Consider the following 23,482-nt stretch of genomic DNA (forward strand, 5'->3'; position numbering starts at 1 on the left):
CTTAACGCGTTCCTGAGAAAATAGGTCGTGTTGGACAGATTACAAAGTGATCTTAAGGCTGAGGACCGAGCCAATAGCCTTAGCTAGGTAACCTCTCTTGCACAAGATCGCCATAGTTTTAATTCAGAATTAGAAGCATTTTTAATCTAGTACAAACATAATACAATTTTCTTTACAAAACATACAAAACTATGTCTGGTTTAATAGTATTGGTGCACAATTAATAAATTTTCTTACAATTTTTAACTAGATTGAATAATTATCATGGCTGAAAAAATTAGGGGCATTTCGATGATTTTTTTTCGCACTGTCTACAAAAATATAAATGCAAAGAAAAAACTAATTTTCTTCTCATGTTCTGTAGATTATATAATTATTTTTTGTTAAAATATAGGCTTTATATATACCGTCAAATTATGGTTACAATTATGCGCTATTTTGGTAATTCTTGGGATAGCGGCCTTAAAAGGTTCCGTACACAAACCGCTAATACTATTAACAAGACTGCGCTGTCCGCCATATGAATGTCTCTCAGTGGACTGTATCTCATAAACCTCAATTACCACATAAGTATTGACTGGGGACCGACAAACATATGAAGAAAAAAAGTAATACAAAACCAAATTGGCGAATTGTAAAATGGCCTCCACGAAAGTTAAAAAATCGATGTTTCTTGATCGGCTTATTGAAGTGAATACTTCTTTCGCGGTGTTGAGCACTTTTCTTGGGATGGATGCATAAAATGTTAAACTCGGATCAGGACACGTGGCCTGATCAAAAATTCGTAAGACAGTCGTTAAAATTATGGATGAAAGATTTATACTTCTAATTACCTAATAATTTATACATATAGTTTGACTATTTCAACTCAATGATCATACGGTCATTGGACTAGTATCATCATTGTAGAATATAGTAGAATCATAGTAGAATCACTGTGATTGCGAAGCCGAAACACCGTGAGGTCGAGGGATCAAATCTCAGCCGTAAAATATTTTTACAGTTTATTATGGACGAAACTTAATTTTTCTGTGAGATAAACTTTTTAATGTAAAATAATTCTAATAGTTCTGAAGTTTTAAATTTTTTATGTAATATAAATTGTCATTTTTGTGTACGATTGCGTAATAAATGAATTTATTGTATTAAACCACATAAATGCTAATACTTTTATACTGATACATAAAGCAATTCGTGCGAAATTATTCCCTAAGGGCCTAACCATTCCAAAACATTCAAAAATGCACAAAGTTAATGTTAAATTTTTCACTTCTGCTAGCACTCCTGGACTGCAACCCGTTTTTTATATCTTTAAGAGTATAAGAGCAAAATTAATCATACAAATGATATAAGTTTTCTTTAGTGTTAATTCCGCCAATATTTGTTTTTAAAACAATTCGACACGTGTTTCGCCTCTACACGAGATATCCTCAGGACGTGTTGTCTCGCCAAAATCTGGCACGAGTCAGACTAGTATTCGTACTCAAATATTGGCGGAATTAACACTAAAGAAAACTTATATCATTTGTATAATTTCGGATTTCCGCAAATTAACGCCTAATTTAATAAATTTTGAAAAATTAATTATTTAGTTTGTGACAAAAACCATATAGTTCTAATTTAGCCCTTAAATCTTATAGGTCGTAGGGAACCTTAAAATAAACAGATATGTTACATATTGAATAACATAACATAGACTCAGACAAGTCCAGGCGACGCTGTATTATGCCTAGATTCCAGATTAGAACTGGTTCCGATGTTAATTCGACTCATTAAACGCGTTAATGTTTTGTTTATTCAAATGTAACTGTTGATGAAATGCGGCACCCTCGATACTAGCTTCAATGTCTTTATTAGAATACTTGCTCCTGTTAGAGTTAGCTGGAAATACATCGTTTTATGTTAATATTGAGACTTAAACCTCCTACAGTCACTAATAAGCCCTTATAATTATTATTTCGGTTGTCAAGTTTCGTTCCTTCAATACAAATAATCTTGAATCCTGTTTCTACTGCGAGCAATTCTTGTATATATTATAAGTAAACTAGCTGACGTTGTATTGCCATATAAACTTATAAAAAAATCAATAGTTAAAATTTTTGGGGTCTAAAAAACAGACCTACAAAATATATTGTACAAAAAATTTATCGTAGTTCAATAATCATTATATTCGATTGCCATCTTGCAACCCTATTGCGGATGTAACAGAATAATTTGAATTTGTGTTTTTTTTAATGCTGAATCATAATAAAATAATATTTAGGGATGGGTCACCCTTATCATTTAGGGGTATGAAAAATAGATGTAGGCCAATTCTCAGACCTAACCGATATGATCACAAAATTTCGTACATATCGGTTTCGGAGGAGTTTGGTAACAAACACCGGGACACCAGAATTTTAGAAATTAGATGTATTTTCTTTTGTGTAGGTACCTAGGAAGCACATTTTTTATTGATTTTGTAAATTGCTTTTAAATTTAAATAATATTAAACGCCAAAGAACAACTCACAAGCGGGGCGGATTGTGTAATAATTAACATTATTTTACTTCCATATCGCTCCGAATATCGTCACTTTCCAAGTAATAAAATTACACTGAAATTGTTGCACTTTTTTAAGATTTAATTCTTGCAAATTATTATCAAAATTTTGATAAAGAATCACCACTAATTTTAAATTAAATTATATTACTGAGTACTAAGCTCGGGTTCGAATCCCGGTCGGTGCAATCATTTATATGATGAATGTGGATGTTTGTTTCCGAGTCATGGATGTTTATATGTATTTATGTATGTTTAAGTAAGTTTATTGTATTACTCATATACCCATAGTACAGGCTATGCCTAGTTTGGGTCAAGACTATTTGTGTGTGTCAATATTAATATTATTTAATCTTAAATTATGTGCCTATATGTAATAAAATAAAATAAAAAAATCAACATTTAGTTTGGTCGGTTATAAACACATCACCCAATAAAGTAGATCAGTATTGGAACAGTTACAATTAACGTTTATAATTAAAGAGCAATAAGGAAATTAAATGAACATTGCACATAACTCGCATCTCAGATCTAGTATAAAATAGATGGAGACTTCATAAGTGAAGCAACAGAGAATGAACCACAGACGAAAGAAACTAACTTAGACGTAAAAAACAAAAATCTTTTAATTTTTTTAATTTGGTACATTAATAATTATACTACTGCGCCACCTGATTTTATGTGATCACTGCGGGTCCTACTCTCTTGTAACACTACAGGAATCTTAGTTTTTAGTTAGTGATTTAATTGATATCAAAAAGAAATCCCAAGCAACTCAACTGTGGCAAACAAATGACTATCGTGGCTTTATCTAACTTAAAGATATGGAAAGTATTTATTTAATTCTGGTAATATTTAGAGTATGTTAGAGCTGAAGTTACTATATATAATACTAGCTGACCCGACAGACGTTATTCTGTGTATTATATAATGAAATGAAATTATATAATGCTGTTTTTTTATGAATTTGTCAATAATCTATACTAATATTATAAAGCTGCAGTGTTTGTTTGTTTATTTGAACGCGCTAATCTCTGGTACTACTGGTCCGATTTGAATGATTCTTACAGTGTTGGGTAGTCCATTTATCGAGGAAGGCTATTATAGGCTATGTTTTTTTTTTATTAGGGATCCGTAATAAAATTGCTATTTTGTAACACAAGGTGTAAAATCGAAAACCTATTTTTGCGTGCGCTGCAAAAACTATTGACAATAGAACAAAATGATGTACAGGCTATAATATAGGCAATATTTTATTACTTATAAAACTATCGCGTGAATTATACTTTATATGGCAAAACAACGTTTGCCGGGTCAGCTAGTATTTCATAACACCAAGAATTATTTTGTAAAATATGCTCCCTATCAGTGACTTTCTATATTATGTATAGAACGTCAACCCTCTTGTTAACTATAATGAAATTGTTTCACAGCAGCATTATCAAACTGTGCGTTAATAAATTATCGCACAAAAAAAGCCATACAAAACAAATATTGTAAATAAAAATAATTATGGGTCCCAAATCGAAATAAAAACTATCCTATCTCTCAAGTTGGACTAAACTGCGCTTCATGAAGTAATCCCCATTAAAAACCGTTCATTAGTTTAGGGAGTCCTTCGAGGACAAACAACGTGTCACGTAATTTATATATATATTAAGAAGATTACAGGGAAAACTTTACGTCATTTATGATCAGAACATGAGCTAGAGTTTGCTAATTCAATATATACTTATTTTATTGCTTATCATAGCAGTTTATTAACATCGATGGTAAGAACATATTGAAACAGATAACACAAGTTCTTTCGATAATACATATATACAAAGAGAAAATCCAATACTACGAAACCAGATTCAAAGTTTTCGCCCAGATCAGCTAGATGCTTTTTAATACGACATAAAGCTTAAAAAAGTCAAATGAAATCACTTGCCATATCCGTTTTTTCTATTAGGTCTATAATACCTTAAACATTATCAATTAATATCAATACTGCAAAATATAGAATCTCGCTACCTCTATAAATGTTATTCAGTCTATCTCTAATATAACATCCTTATAATCGAACTAAATAAATTAGCTATTCGATTAAAACACGAGCGGATATATTCTGTGCATCGATCATGCATAACGGTCTTCGGAACCGGTTGATACTGGTGTTAACTGGTGTCGTGGGGACTGTGCCATTGCTTGACGAGTTCGTTGTTCAAGCTTTGCTAGTCTTCCTATCAATAGACGTAAACATTGGGCTAGCAATGGACGAAAGTGCTGTGCTAACATTCTGGCCTTTCACGCTTTAACTACGAATTTTCACCTCATGAAATTTTGTACAGACGATGCTGACATGGGGTTTAGAAAAAGATAATTTATAACTTAAATGTTGTCCCGAAATTTTAAGGTTTTGGAGAGGGAGCGTATACGAATATTACCTCGCGTCTAAATATAATACTGAACTTGATTTAAGGTAGGATTGGTCTCCGCTGCGCTCCAAGTAGATACCACAGGCGTAGTCGCAAATAGCGGCAACTAATAGTACCTACACCCAAGTGGGCGTACTCGAGCCAGTCTCGAACAATGTGTGACGTTTGCCACATGGTCTGTTAAACTTTGCTAATAATTGAAACTAAAGTGCGTAGTAAGACCTTAAAAAAAAACAATATGAAAGAAAATTATATTACAAGAAATAAGAAAGGCACTTGTATCACATACCATCAGTAAGTATTTTGTATTCCATTAATTTCAATGTAAAATAACACACAGTGTATGTTATAAAAACACTATTCCAAAAAAATAGATATAATATGCAGTAATGAATATAAAAATAATTGCGTATTTTTTACAATATAATTCTAGTTTTTTTTTTTTGTTTTTATGGAATCGGAGGACAAACGAGCGTACGGGTGTAAAGTGATCACCGCCGCCCACACTCTCCTGCAACACCAGAGGAATCACAAGAGCGTTGCCGGCCTTTAAGGAAGGTGTACGCGCTTTTATTGAAGGTACCCATGTCGTATCGTCCCGGAAACACCGCACAAGGAAGCTCATTCAACAGCTTCGTGGTACGAGGAAGAAAGCTCCTTGAAAACCGCACTGTGGAGGACCGCCACACATCCAGATGGTGGGGATGATATCGTAACTTGTGGCGTGTCGTGCGAAGGTGAAATTCGGCTCTAAATATGTGCAGATATACTAAATTTTTCAATACAGCAATGAACGTAAGCGCCTAATTGAAGAGTTCCGTTACTTTGCCATGGATTTCGTAATCAGAACCTCATCCTTCACCAAACTATCCTTGAAGTATATCCTTTCCAATAAAAAAAGAATCATCGAAATCGGTTGGCGCGATATTGAGTTATTCGTAAATTTATCATCCAATTTGCTATACGTATGTATAGCAAATTTAAGACTTTTATGATTTTTCTCATAGATGCCATTGTCAGATCTGGACCAAATTACAATGGGACCACACGGGAAGCTCCAGCTTTCAAATAAAAAAAGAATTATCAAAATAGGTTCACCCAGTCGAAAGTTTTGAGGTAACAAACACAAAAAAAAAATACCGACGAATTGAGAACCTCCTCCCTTTTGAAGTCGGTTAAAATTTGAAACATGCCATTGAGTGTCAAGATGCCACGCATCTAATAGTTGCCGTAAAAAAAGCTGTTGTTCTTAGGTAGCGCGGTGTGTGTAATCTAAGATAATGAATAACAACGATGGAAATCTGTGGATCCAAAGAGAAGGAGTATGTTTAGCTTACCATAGTATTATAGCAAATGTTCAAAACAAAAGTATTGCGTTATTCAAAAGAATTGTTAAAAAACGTTTGTGTGGTAAAGGTTACTATAGCATAAATGACTTTCTTAATGATACCACAGATTGGGAATGGAGTGACTGCCCTCAGGCTATTAAATAATAAGTTTAATTGTACAATATTACTTTGTAAACATATTTATTCGATGAAAAAAAAAACCCGCTGAGTTTGTTGCGCCCATTCTTCTCAGGTCTGAAGCATTCATTTGGGAATGGGTGGTAGTTTTTTGACTAACCTTTTCTATCTTGCTGTAACATCGTTAGAGATGTTTCTCTCTCTTGTACGCTTAGTTTATCTATATGTAAGTATATTGTATATGTTAGTATGAATGAATGAAAAATTAATATATATAAGATTGAACATTCACAAAAAATTGCGTGCGTAAGTGAAACCTGCATTGTGCATGAACCTTTAAACTGCATATGAAGTCCTGGTAAATCCTAGCGATGACAAATGATTTCAAACGCTATGAATGACATTACTATCACCACTACCTATTTATGTTCATATATAAGACAATCTCTTCTTCAACTATGATCGCCTGCTACCAAAACATTGTATTTTCTCCTTCCTTCTTTCCTTCTCACTTCCTTTCTCACGTTAAATCTTATAAATTTATTTGTCTCACTTTTTCGTTTCACCGACTTTCAAATCACAACGATGCTAAAGAAGTTATCACTTCAAAAACTATCTTACAATACAAAACGCATATTAACATTCGTTTATTTAATTTTCTTTTTTGCTTATACACCATTGTATTCCTATGAATAAGACCAAGTTGTGTTTCCCTTTAATTGGATCTACATTAGGATAGTGATAATTTAAATTCTTCATAAGCTTAATTTTTGTATTTATGATGTACATCTGTCGGTGAAACATTACATAAAAAAATTAGATAAATATTTTCGCCTTGGTTGACTATGCACTCTACAGCACAGGTAGCGTCAAACGTTTAACGTATCCTTGTTGGAAGTCACATTAGAAGTTTCACTTCAAAAAAACCTTTGGCTCGCCATCGTACTTGGTATTGTGATACCACAGTAATGTGACGTCATTGCTTGAGGACATGTGGCAAACTTGTGGGCATATCTAGTAATATTAATAAATAAGATTGAATGTTAAATTACCTTCCACAGGCGGGGTCGTGATGAGCTCAGCACGTCCTGGTATCTGAAACAGAAAACGACTCGTTAATCAAAGCATATATTACTAAAATAAAATTTATTACGACTGGTAAGTATTGCCGCGGTAGTGTGGCAGCAAAATTTTAATTCTACTAAAATGAACTAAAATTCTTTCTACCTTGCTACACAAAATCCCCCAGAAGCCGTAATTTACAATGAAATCGCAATTGAAATTGTCATATTTCTAATATATATTCTAGGAAATAAGATCAAAAAGGATTTTTTACAACAAATTTTAATACCACCTTCTAAATCATCACAAGCAAATTAACATCTAGATAATTACTGTAATATTAAATAGAAAAACGTTAGGAAACTTCAAAGGACGCAAACTCTAAGCTTCTAAGAATAAATTACGAATAATGACAACATGGCTAATATTCAAACAGTAATCGGGCAGAGTAACGCCCTAACTCGTTAACGGTTGCAGCCGAAATGTGTAGATGGAGACATCTCCTTATGTAGACCTTTTCAACTTTCCACCTGTCATTGTCAACAATATATTTTTGAATTAGATCAGATAATATACTTTATAATATTTTATAGATCGTTACAACTGTTGTTGATTTATTAACATTTGTTTTTGTATTTTATACATTGATACGGGATAGGAGGTCAACCAGCGGTTGGGTCACCTGATGTTTTGTAACTTCATTGGATTCAAACAAGCGATTTTGGCGTTAGGAATATACCGATAGTTCCATGAACATAGCAAAGAGTATGGTCGGGATGTTCTTCAAATTTGTTACGTCAGGCATCAGATACTCTCATGACAATAAATAAATAATTAAAGCACATTGATCTATTTATAGTTATAGATGTTCGGTGGGGCAGAAAAGTCCTCGAAAGGCCAACACGTACCGGATGACGTAGTCTTGGTAGCCCCCACAAGAAGGACCGACGGTCTGGTCAAGATCAGCAGAATACATTCGATGAGGGCAGCGCAGGACCGATCGTCGTGAAGATCTTTGGGGGAGGCCTTTGAAAAGTAGTGGATGTCTTCCGGCTGATAATATGAGAAATCTATTCATCTACACCAAGATATGCATTACTTATACTATGTATCGCTATTTTCTTAATACAATTTACTAACTATATTAATTAAATACACCATCCATGACGCAACCGAGACCCTTACTTAGCTCAACGATCACAGTTAACACCTAGTGGCTCTGAAGTTCACAAGTTCACGTTTGTATTCAGGAAGAGATACCTACCTAAACACTTCCACTTGGATCAACTATTTCCTACAGGCTTTCTAACTCTTACCGCTCATACCAGGTAACCTATAAGTACATTAACGATTTGATTCGAAAAATTTCATCCAATACTTTAAGCACAATTCTATAAAATATGTTTTATACCTAAATATGTCTATCCTCAAACGTTCCCCTTTTCAATGTCTGTCACTACATTTTCTTTACACACAAAGTGTTAGTTAAATTAAAATACAATGATTCGTATAATGAAAGCTAGTAAGAAACACTAATAAGACAAATATTATGCAAACATATATTTGATTGAACAAAACTCAAAACAAATTGGAAACAAGAAGGAAATGAAAGCTACACTAGATTATCCTAATTACGTCGGTGTAGGGTCAGAAGGCAGCCAAATGGCGGCCATCTTGGCTTTCTCATCGGTCTGCGATCCCAGATAATTTAGCAAATTATTCGCTGATTGATAACGCTGCACGGGAAGTATATCACACACCACGACCTATTATGTACCGTTAGCAAATTAAATATTGATTTACTATTTTACTAGTACTGCCTCCCATCAAAACGTCAGTGCTGCGGGATACGGGGAAAATTTATGTCTTAAAGATATTTACGGAGGTGACGTTGAAATTGAAATAGAAAATAAATCTAAAACAGCTCTTATCAATATATTCATTGTGCATTTTAGACCCCTATGATGCCTGAAATTTCTATTTGGAACACTTTCTGAGAAATACCTCTGTCTTACTAAAGCATTTTAAAACAAAAATAATTCAAACATAAAATTGTGAAATCAAATATTAAATAAAATATTTCTGAACACATCAATCTGGCAGCATGCTCTTCTATCGAGTCAATTACTGGAGGAACTAGACACGACATTATTTCAAGGATTGCCAACGCCTAGCGTTCGATTTTATAAAAAGATTCCTGAAAGCATATTGGAAATATCTCTAAACAAGTTGAAAGCTTGTATACCACGAAAACCTATTGAAAAAACCTACTGGGGTTCGAACCCGGGACCTCTCACAGCTTAGTGGGAATACTAACCAAATTAAGTCATTTCCATTCAGTAAAGCTCAACCTTTTCAGTAATGCTGTTAAATGCATAACTTTTGACATTTATGAATGTGTTTTTTGAATTGAAGTAAATAAATGCTTTTTGGTTTAGTATACCATTCGGATAACATCACAAGTTGACCACGAATTGGAATGGCTATGTTATAATAAATTTTACTGTACGATATTGCATTGCGATGAAATTTTATTTAAAAAAGAAGCCCGCTATATCATACTCCCATTTTTCTCAATTCTGAGACATACATTTCGGAATGAGTGGCAGTTTTTGATGTTCATAAAGTGCTTTTAACTCCCATTTTAAATAAAATTTGTATTTGAATTACATATTAATATATGTATATTAACAAGTAGCGCATCGTTGTGATTATAACCCATCCAATTGTAATATGCAGTGACTGACCAATGTGTATTGAGTACCCGGCCCCCCTCTCACTTGGTTGGGTGGTGGTAGGTTTTTGGTCTATTTGGTATGATGTTACCTGCACTAATATAATACATTATGAGTTAAGTGGGCTAGTAGTGGGAAGATGCGGTAATCCTTTAACCTCCATGAAATGAGCAACTTGCTTGGTTGCCTTCTCCAATATAAAAGATACAAACGAATACATATACGTCTTTATCTTATATATTATATAATAAATTATATTGTTGCTAACGGTACTCCCTACCACTAGTATACTGGCAGTAGAACAAACCGACTTGTATCACAATCGCCAAAGTCAAGAGCTGACCCTTAACCTACATTGGTCACTATATCTCATTAACGGGACGCTGTTGCGGTGGTGCAAGGCATAAAAGATCGGAAGCTCTTTAAAGATAGGGAAATTTTAAACATAAACTGATTATTTTTGACTGACACAATATAATAATAAAAATAAATGAATGCTAGTACCACGTCTTCCGAAGTCCTTAGGTATTGCAGATAGGCATAATGCTCAAGTTAAAAAATTAATAAAACGTATGTGATTTAATGTAGACACGTATGACGTTAAATTTTTTCATGGTATATTAGTTATTTTTATAAATAAATTAAATTAGAATTTAGATTTTCTTTATGCATTTTAATTATTTTTACTTTATTACCACTGATAGGAATATCTTCAACTTAAAACGATTCTCTTTGACTGACAAAATATAAATATTTAAAAGAGCTGCTAAACTGACAGACGTTTTTATGTGATGGTAAATTTCAATAAATGAATATACATTTACTAATAAATTAATTACTTAGTTAGCAAAAATAATTACAAAATCGTAATCACGTGATTATTTTTCAAAAGAATTTTTTATAATTTTATAAGAATAAATTTCACTATTTATTTGAAGGAATTTCAATAAGACCATCTATTATACCACTTGTGGTCATTAAAATATTTCTTTATATGTCACTTCTCAATTAAGGTAAACACTCGTGGTACCGTGATGGTCCAAAGTGACAGAAAATGTAACGTAAGATGGCGTCGGAAAGTGTGACTATTTTTTTAGTCTTACTCGTTAGTAATACCACAGAGTAGGAATGTATACTTACCTAATTTTTGAAAGAAAGCGATTTAATAATATTTGTAAAATTATGTATGTTTATATACACACATATATATATATATATATATATCAATATTAAGTCTGGTACACTTGGTTGCTTATAGATTAATGACTATATTGAATTAAATCTTTATGCAATATGCAGCCCATATGGGCTGAAGAATTAAAATAATGCACGGAAAAATAAGTCTAATAAATATGAAAAAACTAACATTAAAACTGAGTTTACTGTAAATTGTTAAATCGCTAACGCTTATGCATTTACGCCGCACAAGTTTAAGGTCAAAGGCTTTGTCAATAAATAAGAACATTTTGTAGCGTGTTATGAATCGTGTTTACATCACAATGTTCCCCATACAGACAGCATTGTGTTTTATTTGTTTATTACTGTATAAGCTCCCAGGGAACATAGGCGGCGGAATTTACTTTTCAACCTATGTGTTTAATATATGCTTAGACATGAATCAATTGAAAATTACAAGCAGAAAATATTTGAAGTGAAAACTGTTTTAGACGGTAAAAAATGAAATGAGATTGATCTGTTAAGGTCGTTACAGTAATGTCAACTCAACTCGAGAGCGCGACCATTCCGAGGAAAATTTAAGTAATAGAACACCATAAAAAGTGAGAAGAAGAGACCAGACCAGCCAGGTCTGTGCGTCATGCTCGTGTACAGGCGCTAGTTGTGATGGCTAGGGATCCTATCATCAAGAACCCTGTTCTTGTTGTTCTAAAATTTTCGCAAATTTATATTATGTTGTATCCACTGTACTAAACTCTTATTTTTAAGATTTAAGTAGATTATTATATTATTTATTTTATCACTTGAAACGTTTGTGTGTTTTGTAGTTAAAAAAAGAGTGACTTTTCCGAAGTTGTGGTAAAAGGCAAATTATAGCTTGGACATTTATAATTTAAATTTTTTGACTAATTAAATAACTTGACGTAACACAAAGAGCAATTGACCTCTCCATAACTGGTTATAAACTACAGGATAAGATTATAAACACTCACGTAAGGACAATTATGAAATTTGCCGACACACTCAAACGAACCGACCAACAAAAGACGTGGAACAATTGGGCAAAAGAGTTAAAGAATGGTACCCAGAGATGGAAAAACAGGACAAGGCGGGAAAGCAAAATATTATTGACGAAAAGACCTAACTGGAGAAGAGTTACCCAAAACAGACCTTGGAGGAGGCCTTTACAAACTGGCATGCCAAACTAAGATACATTTTGTAGTTATTTAGTTTATAGCTTTGCACTCTTACTGTTTCAAATATTAATTGTTTTTAGTACGGACTAATACGACTTTATTTTTATCATTTTATGAAATAACTTATTAGCTTGGCTCAAAAAATAATTTTGATGGTATTTTATCTTACAGATAGCTTACATTTTAAATTAAATAAACCATTATTTATGCAAAATACTTAAGTAATATTTTTTTACATGCACAATTATTATTTCAATTTGACAATGTTTTCGTTCATAAATTAATTTTTGAATTATTGTCTGTTTTGTCTGTTTATCTATTACAGACATAGGCCTCCTCCAACTGCCTCCACAGACCACTGACTCCTGTTTTCAGCTGTTCTTTTCCATGCAATCAATTGCGGGTATGAATGAGTAATTGCTTTAATCTCGTCCACCCATGTCCTTAATAGTCTCGGTTTCTTTCTTTCTTTTCAGTTTTTTTTTCTCTTTCGAGAGACAGTAAAAGAAGTCGAGGTAGACCTTTTCTTGATGTTGCATAACATTCATAAATTTTTTTATAATTTTAAACTCAACTATCTGATTGCATAGAAAACTAAATCTATACGGGCGATGTTGTAGGCGGTTGCTTGTATGTAATATATGTCTAGTTACATTGTCATATAACCCGAGTGACCTTAAACATTCATAAGATGACCTCAAGTGAATCATTGACATAAATTTGAAGCTGCGCTAACTTATAATGCCCAATAAAGCACTTCGCAATAATTGCATTGTGTTTTATTAATTAACAAGATTTACAATTTGATAAGTTGTGGCATTCACATTGTTAAGTGATTATACTCTGGCATGTTATTTCATAGGTGAGATGAACTTGGAAGTGTGATTTTCTTAGTCCCTAAGCTCCAACCAATTTTGGTTTTACCTAAAAAAGCGTCTTATTAACAGGTCAACCACCGTGGCTAGTGAAGTTACTGGGCCAGTGGGACAACATTTATGACTTAAAGTGACGATCGCTATTTCGAGGTGGCTTAGAATTTGTTTTTTTTTTTTTTTCAATAATACATTGTTATGGCCAGGGCGTATAACTCACCAGGTGAACGCAAGGCGATCTTCTCGTCACTTTTTCTCATAAACAATGTACCATCAACATCTTCCGACTTATTATGATATAAATGAAATAAATAAGTGGATCAGCACCATCCGACGAGATGTAACGCGATATATTTATTTTTCTAAAAGAAACAAGAGAAGGCGCTGTAACGCTGTAGTAATAATGATGGTAAAATTTATATTGAACATAAAAATAAATAAAAGAAACAAGAGCAAGCCGTAACAATCTTGGGTTTTTTATTTGATATTTTAGAAGTTATAATCATTCCGTCAAAATTTGCATAACTATTGCGGTTTCTGAGATACAGATGGACAACTGAGTCGTAGCAATTGGGTTTTCGTTGGTAAAGGTGAGCCTTCGGGCTACTAAAACACCGGTGGTAGTTTACTATTTATATTATGTTTCTACTAAAATATAAATAAGTGTAAAAAAAGATAAACAAGCAATATTTTTTGCAACAGTTTGCTATTAGAGGCATTAAGAGTTTTTCTTCTTAAATGCAAATTGAAATAATTAAGACAAGGGACTAGTATTGTCGTCATACCGTTTCAAGGTGGTTTTAAGAATTTATTTTTAAATATTAATTAATAACGGTGTAATCTTAGATTAAGGATTGGTCTCAGTTACGCTCCAACTTGATGCCGCAGGTTTAGTCGCAAAGTGCGGCCACTAATACTACCCCCAACTGGGCGTACTCGAGCCAGTCTCGAACAATGTTTGACGTTGACGTGCCACATATTCTGTTAAGCTTTGCTAATAAAACCCTGTAAAGGGTGTCAGAAATAAAAGACCTTGGGGTAACGCTAGATTCGGCTCTCTTATTTGAAAATCATAAGGACAATATGACAGCAAAAGCTTATAAAATGCTTGGTTTTATGTTCAGACAGGGAAATTACTTCAAAAATATTCATACTTTTAATATATTAAATATTAAAATAATGCTTATGTCAGATCATATTTAGAATATGCTTCGACTGCTTGGAACCCATAGAAAGTGTACAAAACAAATTTTTTAAAAGATTAAATTATAAGTTTCTAAATTGTAATACTCCTCAATTTAATTACCTATCTTTACAACAGCGTAGAGAGTACAGAGATCAAGTTTTCTTTTTCAAAATATTACATGACTAAATGATTCCAATCGTATTTTAAGTAACATTAAACTTAACTGTCCAAAACATTAAACACGTTCTATAGATACATTCTTTATCCCTGTTCGTAGAACTAATTATACTAGCAATTGTTTTATTATAAGAGCATGCAACACTTATAATAATCAGGAACACATCAGTAAGTATTTTGTATTTAATTAATTTCAATCTAAAGTTACAAGAAGCGTGAGTTACAAAATTTGAAAGATACCACGCACACAAGCATCTAATAGTTGCCGTAATAAAAAAGCTCTTGTTGTTAGGTGTGCGGTATCTAGTTGAAGCGCAGCGAAGACCAATCCGCAATCTAAGAGTGTAATATAGTACTAATTGTGTTTTAATTATTTGCCTTTGTGTATAGTGGCCTTAACAACTAATTTCATATTAACTACATTGACTGTCATCAAAATTCCATCAAATCGTCTAGTAACAATAATAGAATGATTTATCGCGGTACTTCATTCGCAATTATTTGCAGAACAATGACCTTTAATTATATTAAGATAATGTACATAATAGAATACTCATTTGACGTTTGACCTGGCCTGTGTAGTAATCTATACAGTACGGTCTTATAATGCATTAAGGTGAGCATAAAAGCAAGTGCTTAGTACTTATTGGAATTTGTTTTTGTAGTTTTTTGTTGACTTTGCATTCATTGTATTAAACATTGCGTTATTTGAAATTTCGATTAAAAAACATATTATTTAAAGTTATTTTTTTTTTCATAATATGTATATTTTCACGACAGTAATAATTGATAATTCTCAATAAGAAGAAACAATATAATATACATCATTAAACAGTTATTAAATAACAAAAAAATGGACTGTGTAGGATATTTCAAAAAAATTGTGTTAATATGTTTATCTACACTCATGCTCTAAAACCTCTATTAAAGATTCTGAAACAGTTAGCTTATTGCCAACATTAAAACACCCAATGTTCTAATAACCATTACATCATCCAAACGAGTGTTGTAATGTTGTACTGAATTTCATAACAACACCCCTAAGTTTTTTTTTCCGATCCCTTCATGCGAAAAGAGTTACAACAGACAGCCACATTCTTATTGCTCGATGCGTGGTATCTGTATGAATTTCAAAAAAAGAACATTTTTTCGCGCGCCATAATAAAAAAGTAGATTATTCGAATCCCCGCCATTTTTCTTCTATATTTTTATTGTTTTGTTTACAAAAAATGAGCGATTCATTTTAAACGCTGAATATTCAAGTGAATTTTAATTATTGCACTATACAAAATGTAAATTACTACTAAAATAAATAATTGATTCATTAATACTTAGTTTATTTGTATATAATCAGTAATGAATGATATTAGGTTACTACTAGGACTGGTGTTTTAATGTTAGCAGTAAGCTAACTGTTCTAGAATCTTTTAGAGGATTCATATTCTATGTAGATAAAGTCTTGTATGCATCTGTTGATAATTTGGTATTAAAACACTCACGTGATTTTAATACCCCTTATTACACAACAGTTGCATAAATAACTATTATCAATGTGCGGAGATATGAACGAGCAATTTATAAATAAAATTGTGAATTAAAAGAAATTTGTCAATGATGTGCTATTTTCGTGGGATAACTTTATGAAATTGTTTTTATAGTTGTTCTCGTTAAACTTAATGTGTTCAATGATGGTAACTGATATACATTTTGGGTAATAAAATATGTGTAAAACTAACAGGTTCATTCAATTTTAACTTTGTACTAAATAACATACTTACCTATGTTCCTATATAACATTATATTCGTTTCTTGAGCAGTGTTTCAAGCACGATACAAAAAGTCACGTAAAAGCCGGCAACGCTGTGAATCCTCTGGTGGTGCAAGACAGTGTGAGGAGTAGTAATCACTTAACATCAGGTACGTTCGTTTTTCCTTCTGTTCCATAAAAATCTTCAAAATGACTTGGTGATTGGTGATAATTTCAATAAAGTTTTAATATTGACCGACCTGCTGAATGCAGACAAAAATTAAAGCGTTTTCACCAGACAAAATATAGAAAAAGATAATTCGTCTTTGCATCAAGTCGCTGCTCAGTATTAATCAAATGTAATAGACAAGTACTTAGCTCGCGTGCACAAAGTGATGTAAGTGACAATTGACAGTTTTGCAATCGGATGATGTTTAGAACTGTATCCTTGGGGTTTCTTTATGACTAAGTTAAATGCAAAGTTCAAATTTAATTTAATTGAATACGTATTCTATAAATATTTGTTGATGTCAATATTTCAAAAATATTAATTCGAAACTTAAAATTATGCATTGTAATATATATGAACTTAGACATAAACTCAAGAACATGTTAAGAAACCTAAATTACGAAGCTACTGAGAATCTTATTCGTTAACCACTATTTATATTAGGTATAGCATTTGATAAATAAAAAGCTAAACACATACTCACACGCACACACACACACACACACATACACACACACAAACACACAACGCACGCCCTAAATTATATATAAAATAGTTTTTGTGTTCATAATTTGTTGCATAATTTCCATTGTTAGACCTTAAAATATGTTGATGTTTGTTGATGAGACTGACCCCCATGTCACGGGCTGTCCTAGTTTGGGGGTCGAGGGTAATTTTAAGCAAAACTGTATTTTTTTTGCAACAAATAAAGATTTATTATTATTATTATTATGTATTTAGCCCAACGCTTCAGTGCTCTTTAAATACATACTTAAATATATATAGTAATATGACATTTAAAGATATCATATATTAAGTGGAGGAAAGTAGTTGTTTTACAAGCGATTGATAATGGTTTCGCTGATAAAATATGTCCTATGTTTAGTATGGTCAAATCTTTAATAGTTTATACGTCTAGATAAATTATAACAGCTGTGAAAAATTCGAAAAAAAATAGTTTAAAACTAATCTCTTTTTTGAGCAATTCACGCACACTTATACAAAGTGTTATCGCTTGTTACAAATCGCGAGTGTAAGATGTAGCTTGTCACGCACACTAAACTAATATTCCTGACATGTCTTTATCGTTTATATAACAGCAAGAGACTATCTGGACGTATAAAATATCCATCGGTCGAACATAGAATAGAATTTGGTAACATCACACACTTTTGAGACAAAAAAAGGTAGGAGGTTCTTATTTTCGGTTAATAATAAAAATCATTTTAGCAATATAGGAATTGTAAGTATTTTGCTCGTAGCTTTGCCAACAGATGCTTACGTAAGGGCGGTAGATGATTTATGCCTACATAATATGTAAACAGTTGAGGGCAATTTAAATTTTGCATGGAATTGTTTCTAGTGTTATTATATATTATTTTATTTATTTATTTATACTATTAATCATTTACAGAAAGAATCTGAAAAGCTAACATAGTCCCGCAAAACTGTTTGGACAGTTTGTCTGCAGGATCAAGTCTCTTGTTATACATTAATGCTTATTAGAACATTGATTTTATACAAGTGTAATTAACAAATATTGATAAAAATATAATAAAAAAATCTAATTTTAATTTTAAGGCAGTGTTGACAATAAATATTTCTTAAGTTTAGTTTTAAATTTTCTTTTACTGTTTTCTAGTCGGATGTCCTCAGGCAAGCTGTTTAATAGATAAGGTAGGCGTTTTTTCAAAGTCCTATCTCCGTAGCAGTTATTGATTCTAGGAACCTCGAACTTACCAGCGGACATCAACCGAGTATCGTGGTTGTGCATAATTGGGTTATGTTCTTGATTGCCATAATTGTTAATGACTAATAAGTACTTATGTTTTAAGTTTATATAGATATATAGATTATATATAGATTCATATCCTATTCTATGAAGGTATGTAACGGAACTTTGAACCTGATTTTCCTCCGCTAACAGAAGTCTGATTTACTTGAAAATTTTATACAAATTGAATTTTCAGTAGGCTGAATATCGTAGGCGCAGTAACTGTTGTTTATATTTAAAAATATTTTTTCTACTTCTCATAGCATTTGAAACAATCCTCTTTAAACTATTATAATGAATTACAAATGTCCAAGCAATAATATTTTATTCGAGTTTTTGAATACATTTACTTTAAAATGAAACTTTGAACACACTTGTACTTTAAGCAACATTTGTATTATGGTGAATGTTAACGTAGTATTCATAACTAACTTTTCTTAAAATTATATGAAAAAGCAGCGCAGGATGCTGCACTCATCCTACCTATTCCGGTAATCTTGACCAGATCGTCGGTTCTTTCCTTTTGGCTGGATCAAAATTGCTTACACATAAGATCTCTCTGTTTGTTTTTTTTTATATTTTTGTTTTTGTTAGTGCTGTCATAATCGTACAGGCCGCAAACAGAAGCCCAGTATACAAATTCGACAACAATATGCGAAAAACTCAAAACAGTCGGACACAGGATATGTCTTTCCCATTCAGTTTTCAAAATTATGATTACGTTACTTTTGGTTAATTTTTGGAGGAGGGAGTTGCCGAATACGAAAAAAATTTTATGTAAAACGTGCGGTTGTTAAGAGTCGAGAGTGAGCATGACTTGGGTGGATCTTTGTTAATAATTTACTATCATAAATAAAGAAAAAATGTTATACAACGTTTATTTTAATTGCTTTTGGACAGTTTTGCGCATTTGCTATCACTTTTACTGCGTAGGATGAAGTAATCATTACTCCAAGTCAACACTTTTTTGATTCTAGAATGAGAGCAACGTTGTTGGTGATCATATAATCTTAAGTTGATTCACTTTTGTTTGTTGAACTGAAAACTTCTTTAGCTGCGTTTAGCACTTTTCTTGGGATGGGTATAAAATGTTACGCGCCAGGACACGAGACCTGATCGAAAATTCGTAAGACAGTCGTTGAAGTTATAGATGAAAGTTGATTTTTCGGAGAGAAAAACTTTTTAATGGAAAGTAATTGTATATAGTTCTGAAGTAACACTTCAGAACTTTATATTATTTAGATAGCGCAATCAGTCAATATTGTATAATTTATTACTATTGTTTTTACATACTTTTTTTGTTTTTACTTTTATACTGATAAATTACCCGTATTTTTTTTGTTGTTGGTTCACAAAATCTCAATCACTTCAAAAATTAAAACTTAGTCAACAACCGAAATGGTAAAATACAGTCATAAATTAAAATTTCAACAATATTGCGCAAAATATTTCCTTTACACGTTTATACCCAATAAATAGACATAGGCAGGGAGACAGCGACATTTATAGCTGTGGCATAGACAATACCTTAGTTTACGATGTCGTAAAAAGTCGCATCTAAATGGGAGGCACAGACACAGGAACGTGTTCGGTTTTGTGTTTGAATGTAATGTATTAGGTTACAGTGCTTTTGGATAGCTGTTTTCTAACGTCGGTTTGTGCGAGAAACACTTAGTTTTTTTTTAATAATAAGATTGATATACTCTTACACAAATTATCTTGTCTCAAACTAGGCATAGCCTGTACTATGGGTGCAAGACAAAGATATATTTAATACAATATACTTAGTGTGTTGCATAAAGTGTTAAGCATTTCATTGAAATATTTGAAGGCGTTTGAACTCACACAAGGAGCATTCCTTACTTACAAGATCCCAGATAATGTTCAAAACAAATGAAATATGAAATTAAATATAATTGTTGAAATACGTTTGTGTGGTAAAGGTTACTATAACATAAATGATTTTCTTAATGATACCACAGATTGGGAAAAGAGCGACCGCCTTCACTCTATTAAATAATAAATTTTATTGTACGATTTTACATTGTAACCATATTTTTGTATAAAAAAATGTAGCCCGCTGAGTTTGTTGTGCTCGTTCTTCTCAGTTCTGAGACATTCAATAATTTTACATCCAATTTTGAACATAAATATTTGAATTTGAATATAAATAAAGAAGAAAACGATGTTTAAATATTTGACTATTATATTGATAAAAATAAAACTACGTTTAAAAAAACCGACTTCAAAAACTGAAAAGTATCAAATAACTATTAATTTTATTTAATGCACCTTAATATTAATAAAATGCTATTATTTATATGTGCTACCTATTGATAGGTTTTAAGTCGGTGCCAAGCCCTAAACAAAATAAAACTGAATATTATAAATAGCTTACTTATTGTAATTATTAAGGTTGTTTGGCCAGGAGTGACTGTCCGCTTGGGTTGTTTTGTTCTAGACGAAGCTATCCCGTTCAGAGTCACGCGTGGTGAGTGTAGGTACTTATTTATTACATTTGGCTTGGTACCGACTTCAAAGCTATCAATGTGTAGCACATACAAATAACAGTATTTTATTAATATTAAAGGTAAAGCTGTCTTAAATTAAATATTTAGTTTTCTGATACTTTTCTGTTTTTGAAGTCGGTTTTTTTAAACGTAGTTTTATTTTTATTTTTTACTTTAAAAAGTACAGTAAAGTGTGAGTTAATAATTATAATATATAATAAACCTGAACGAAAACTCCTAAAAAAGCTGTACACAAAAAACAATAATATCATCGATGTAGACAAAAATTTTCCTAAAAATGTTCATAAAATGAAAACTACTGAGCCAAACTATGTAAATTATTTTGGGACCAAATTGCATCTATTCTGCATTGAAGTAAAGAAAAACTACGTAAATTGCATCATAAAAAAAAAATACCGATCGAATTGATAACCTCCTCCTTTTTGAAATCGGTTAAAAATAAGCTTGTTTTAGAAGCCCGATTTGTTTAGAACTTCATGGAACCAAAGATGTTATTATTATATGTTCAGTTATTGAAAATAGTAAGCTTAAGTTTAATAGTAGTAAGATTTACGAAACTCATAAAACCACCGAGTGAAACTACATCATGTTATGTATTATAAAAAAACGTGGATAAAGTCAACTTGTCGTAGAACCCTTTATTAGGTTGGTACCACAGAAGCACTGCATATTGTGAAGGGCATGGTACTAAGGCACTAACCATCAGGTAAATGTCATCCTTGACTCGTCACTTAAGAAAAATATAATAATTTTAGAATATTAAAATGAAAAGCACATTTCCCACTTCATGGTATCGTCTACGTATTCAACGTTGTAGTAGGTTATATGGGTTTACTGAACTACTTCTATCGGTTGATGGTACTGTCATATATCTAAAATTTTACGATAGAAAATAAATCTTAAACACTAGAATTAAATACCTGTGTCTGTACTCGACTGACACGACACAAATTGTATGTATTCAAATAAAGAGAGTTTACGACGAGACATAGTCCAGGAACCGATGTATTTCACACCGGACTTTATTTATTGCGACGCATACTTTATGACGGTCTCCTGGGCTAGAGCTAATAATTTAGGATTTACAGTAAATATGAATTAATATCATGTAGTTATTAGCAGGAAATGGTTTTAAACAGGAATCCAATATACTTACAGCTCGGGTCGGGTTATTTTGCGTATCTACTCTTTGTAATTATCGATACTAATGCCGTTGAATAGTTGGTTTTAATCTTGTGGTTGTAACGGTGGTTTTTGTCGCAATGGTTGAAATATGGCGCAGTCAATTCAAAATATAAATTATATTAATTTAGACATAAAATTCTTACCGGGAAGTATTGACACTTAATCCTACTTTACTTTTCTTCAAGGGTGCCAGTTACATTTTGTACCTATATACCACATTAAGTCGTATCGTACATCAGTAGCTTTTCTGCCTTTTTTATTGAATTAGGCGTTACTTTGCGGAAATCCATAATTATACAAATGATTTAAGTTTTCTTTAGTGTTAATTCCGCCAACATTTCGACACGTGTTTCGCCTGTACACGAGGCGTCCTCAGGACGTGTTGTCTCACCAAAATCTAGCACGAGACTGATATATAACGATAATCAGTCGAAAATATAGAATAATATATTCAGTCTCGTGGTGATATTACTTGGCAAATGAAAACTTAACATCTATCTGATCATGATGAGCGATTTGTTGCTGCTCAGAACATTGTGCTTCCAAGAATTCTGCGAGTTGTATTGTCATTCGCGAATTCCTAGTCTCGTTAAATCTCACCACAGAAAAATTAAAAACGTTGAAAATAATTTGCAAATAAATATCAGTTTGACCAAGTTGTCAAAATATCTGTCGCTATTGAATATATTCTTGTTTTTTAAGCTAATACTTAATTTTCAAAGGGCTATTTTTACGTACGAGAAACAGTGACGAGACAAGCAAGTGGTATGGTAAGAGATGCGCCCCGCCCATTACAATGCAGTGCCGCTCAGGGTTCTCGAATAAACTCAAAATTCGAAGCGTCATCACAATTGAGATCCTCACTTATACACCACAGATAAAATATGTGAAGGCTCAATAACCTAGTTGGTAGATATGGTAGACCTATCTGGCATCCTGCCACAGAAGCCCCCCATACGAAAATGAAACTCCTCTTTTGTATTAAAAGGCATAAAAGGCATTTATTTTCTCAAAATTGATTCCTTTAGAATTCTTTTTGATGTCATTTCTAATAACTACTAAATACTACTACTATTTGAGTTAAGTCTGAGTTTCAGAAAAGAAGAGCCTTCATAAGATGAGCCTCCCGATACATACTTGATCAATGTTCTAAATAAAACATACACATTAAAATTGTTTATGAGA

General features: G+C 32.3%; 1 protein-coding gene across 3 annotated transcripts in view; it reads right to left on the reverse strand.

Moving 5' to 3' along the window:
- Nucleotides 1-23,482, reverse strand: part of LOC126972962 (uncharacterized) — a 284,567-nt gene that overhangs the window by 155,945 nt on the left and 105,140 nt on the right. For all 3 annotated transcript variants that reach the window (XR_007731236.1, XM_050820064.1, XM_050820063.1), the window contains exon 4: nt 7,480-7,522. The gene's annotated coding sequence lies outside the window, so the exon portion shown is untranslated. The remainder of the gene's footprint in view (nt 1-7,479; nt 7,523-23,482) is intronic.

Source organism: Leptidea sinapis, chromosome 28 (assembly GCF_905404315.1).
Source record: "Leptidea sinapis chromosome 28, ilLepSina1.1, whole genome shotgun sequence".
Taxonomy (NCBI): Eukaryota; Metazoa; Arthropoda; class Insecta; order Lepidoptera; family Pieridae; genus Leptidea; species Leptidea sinapis.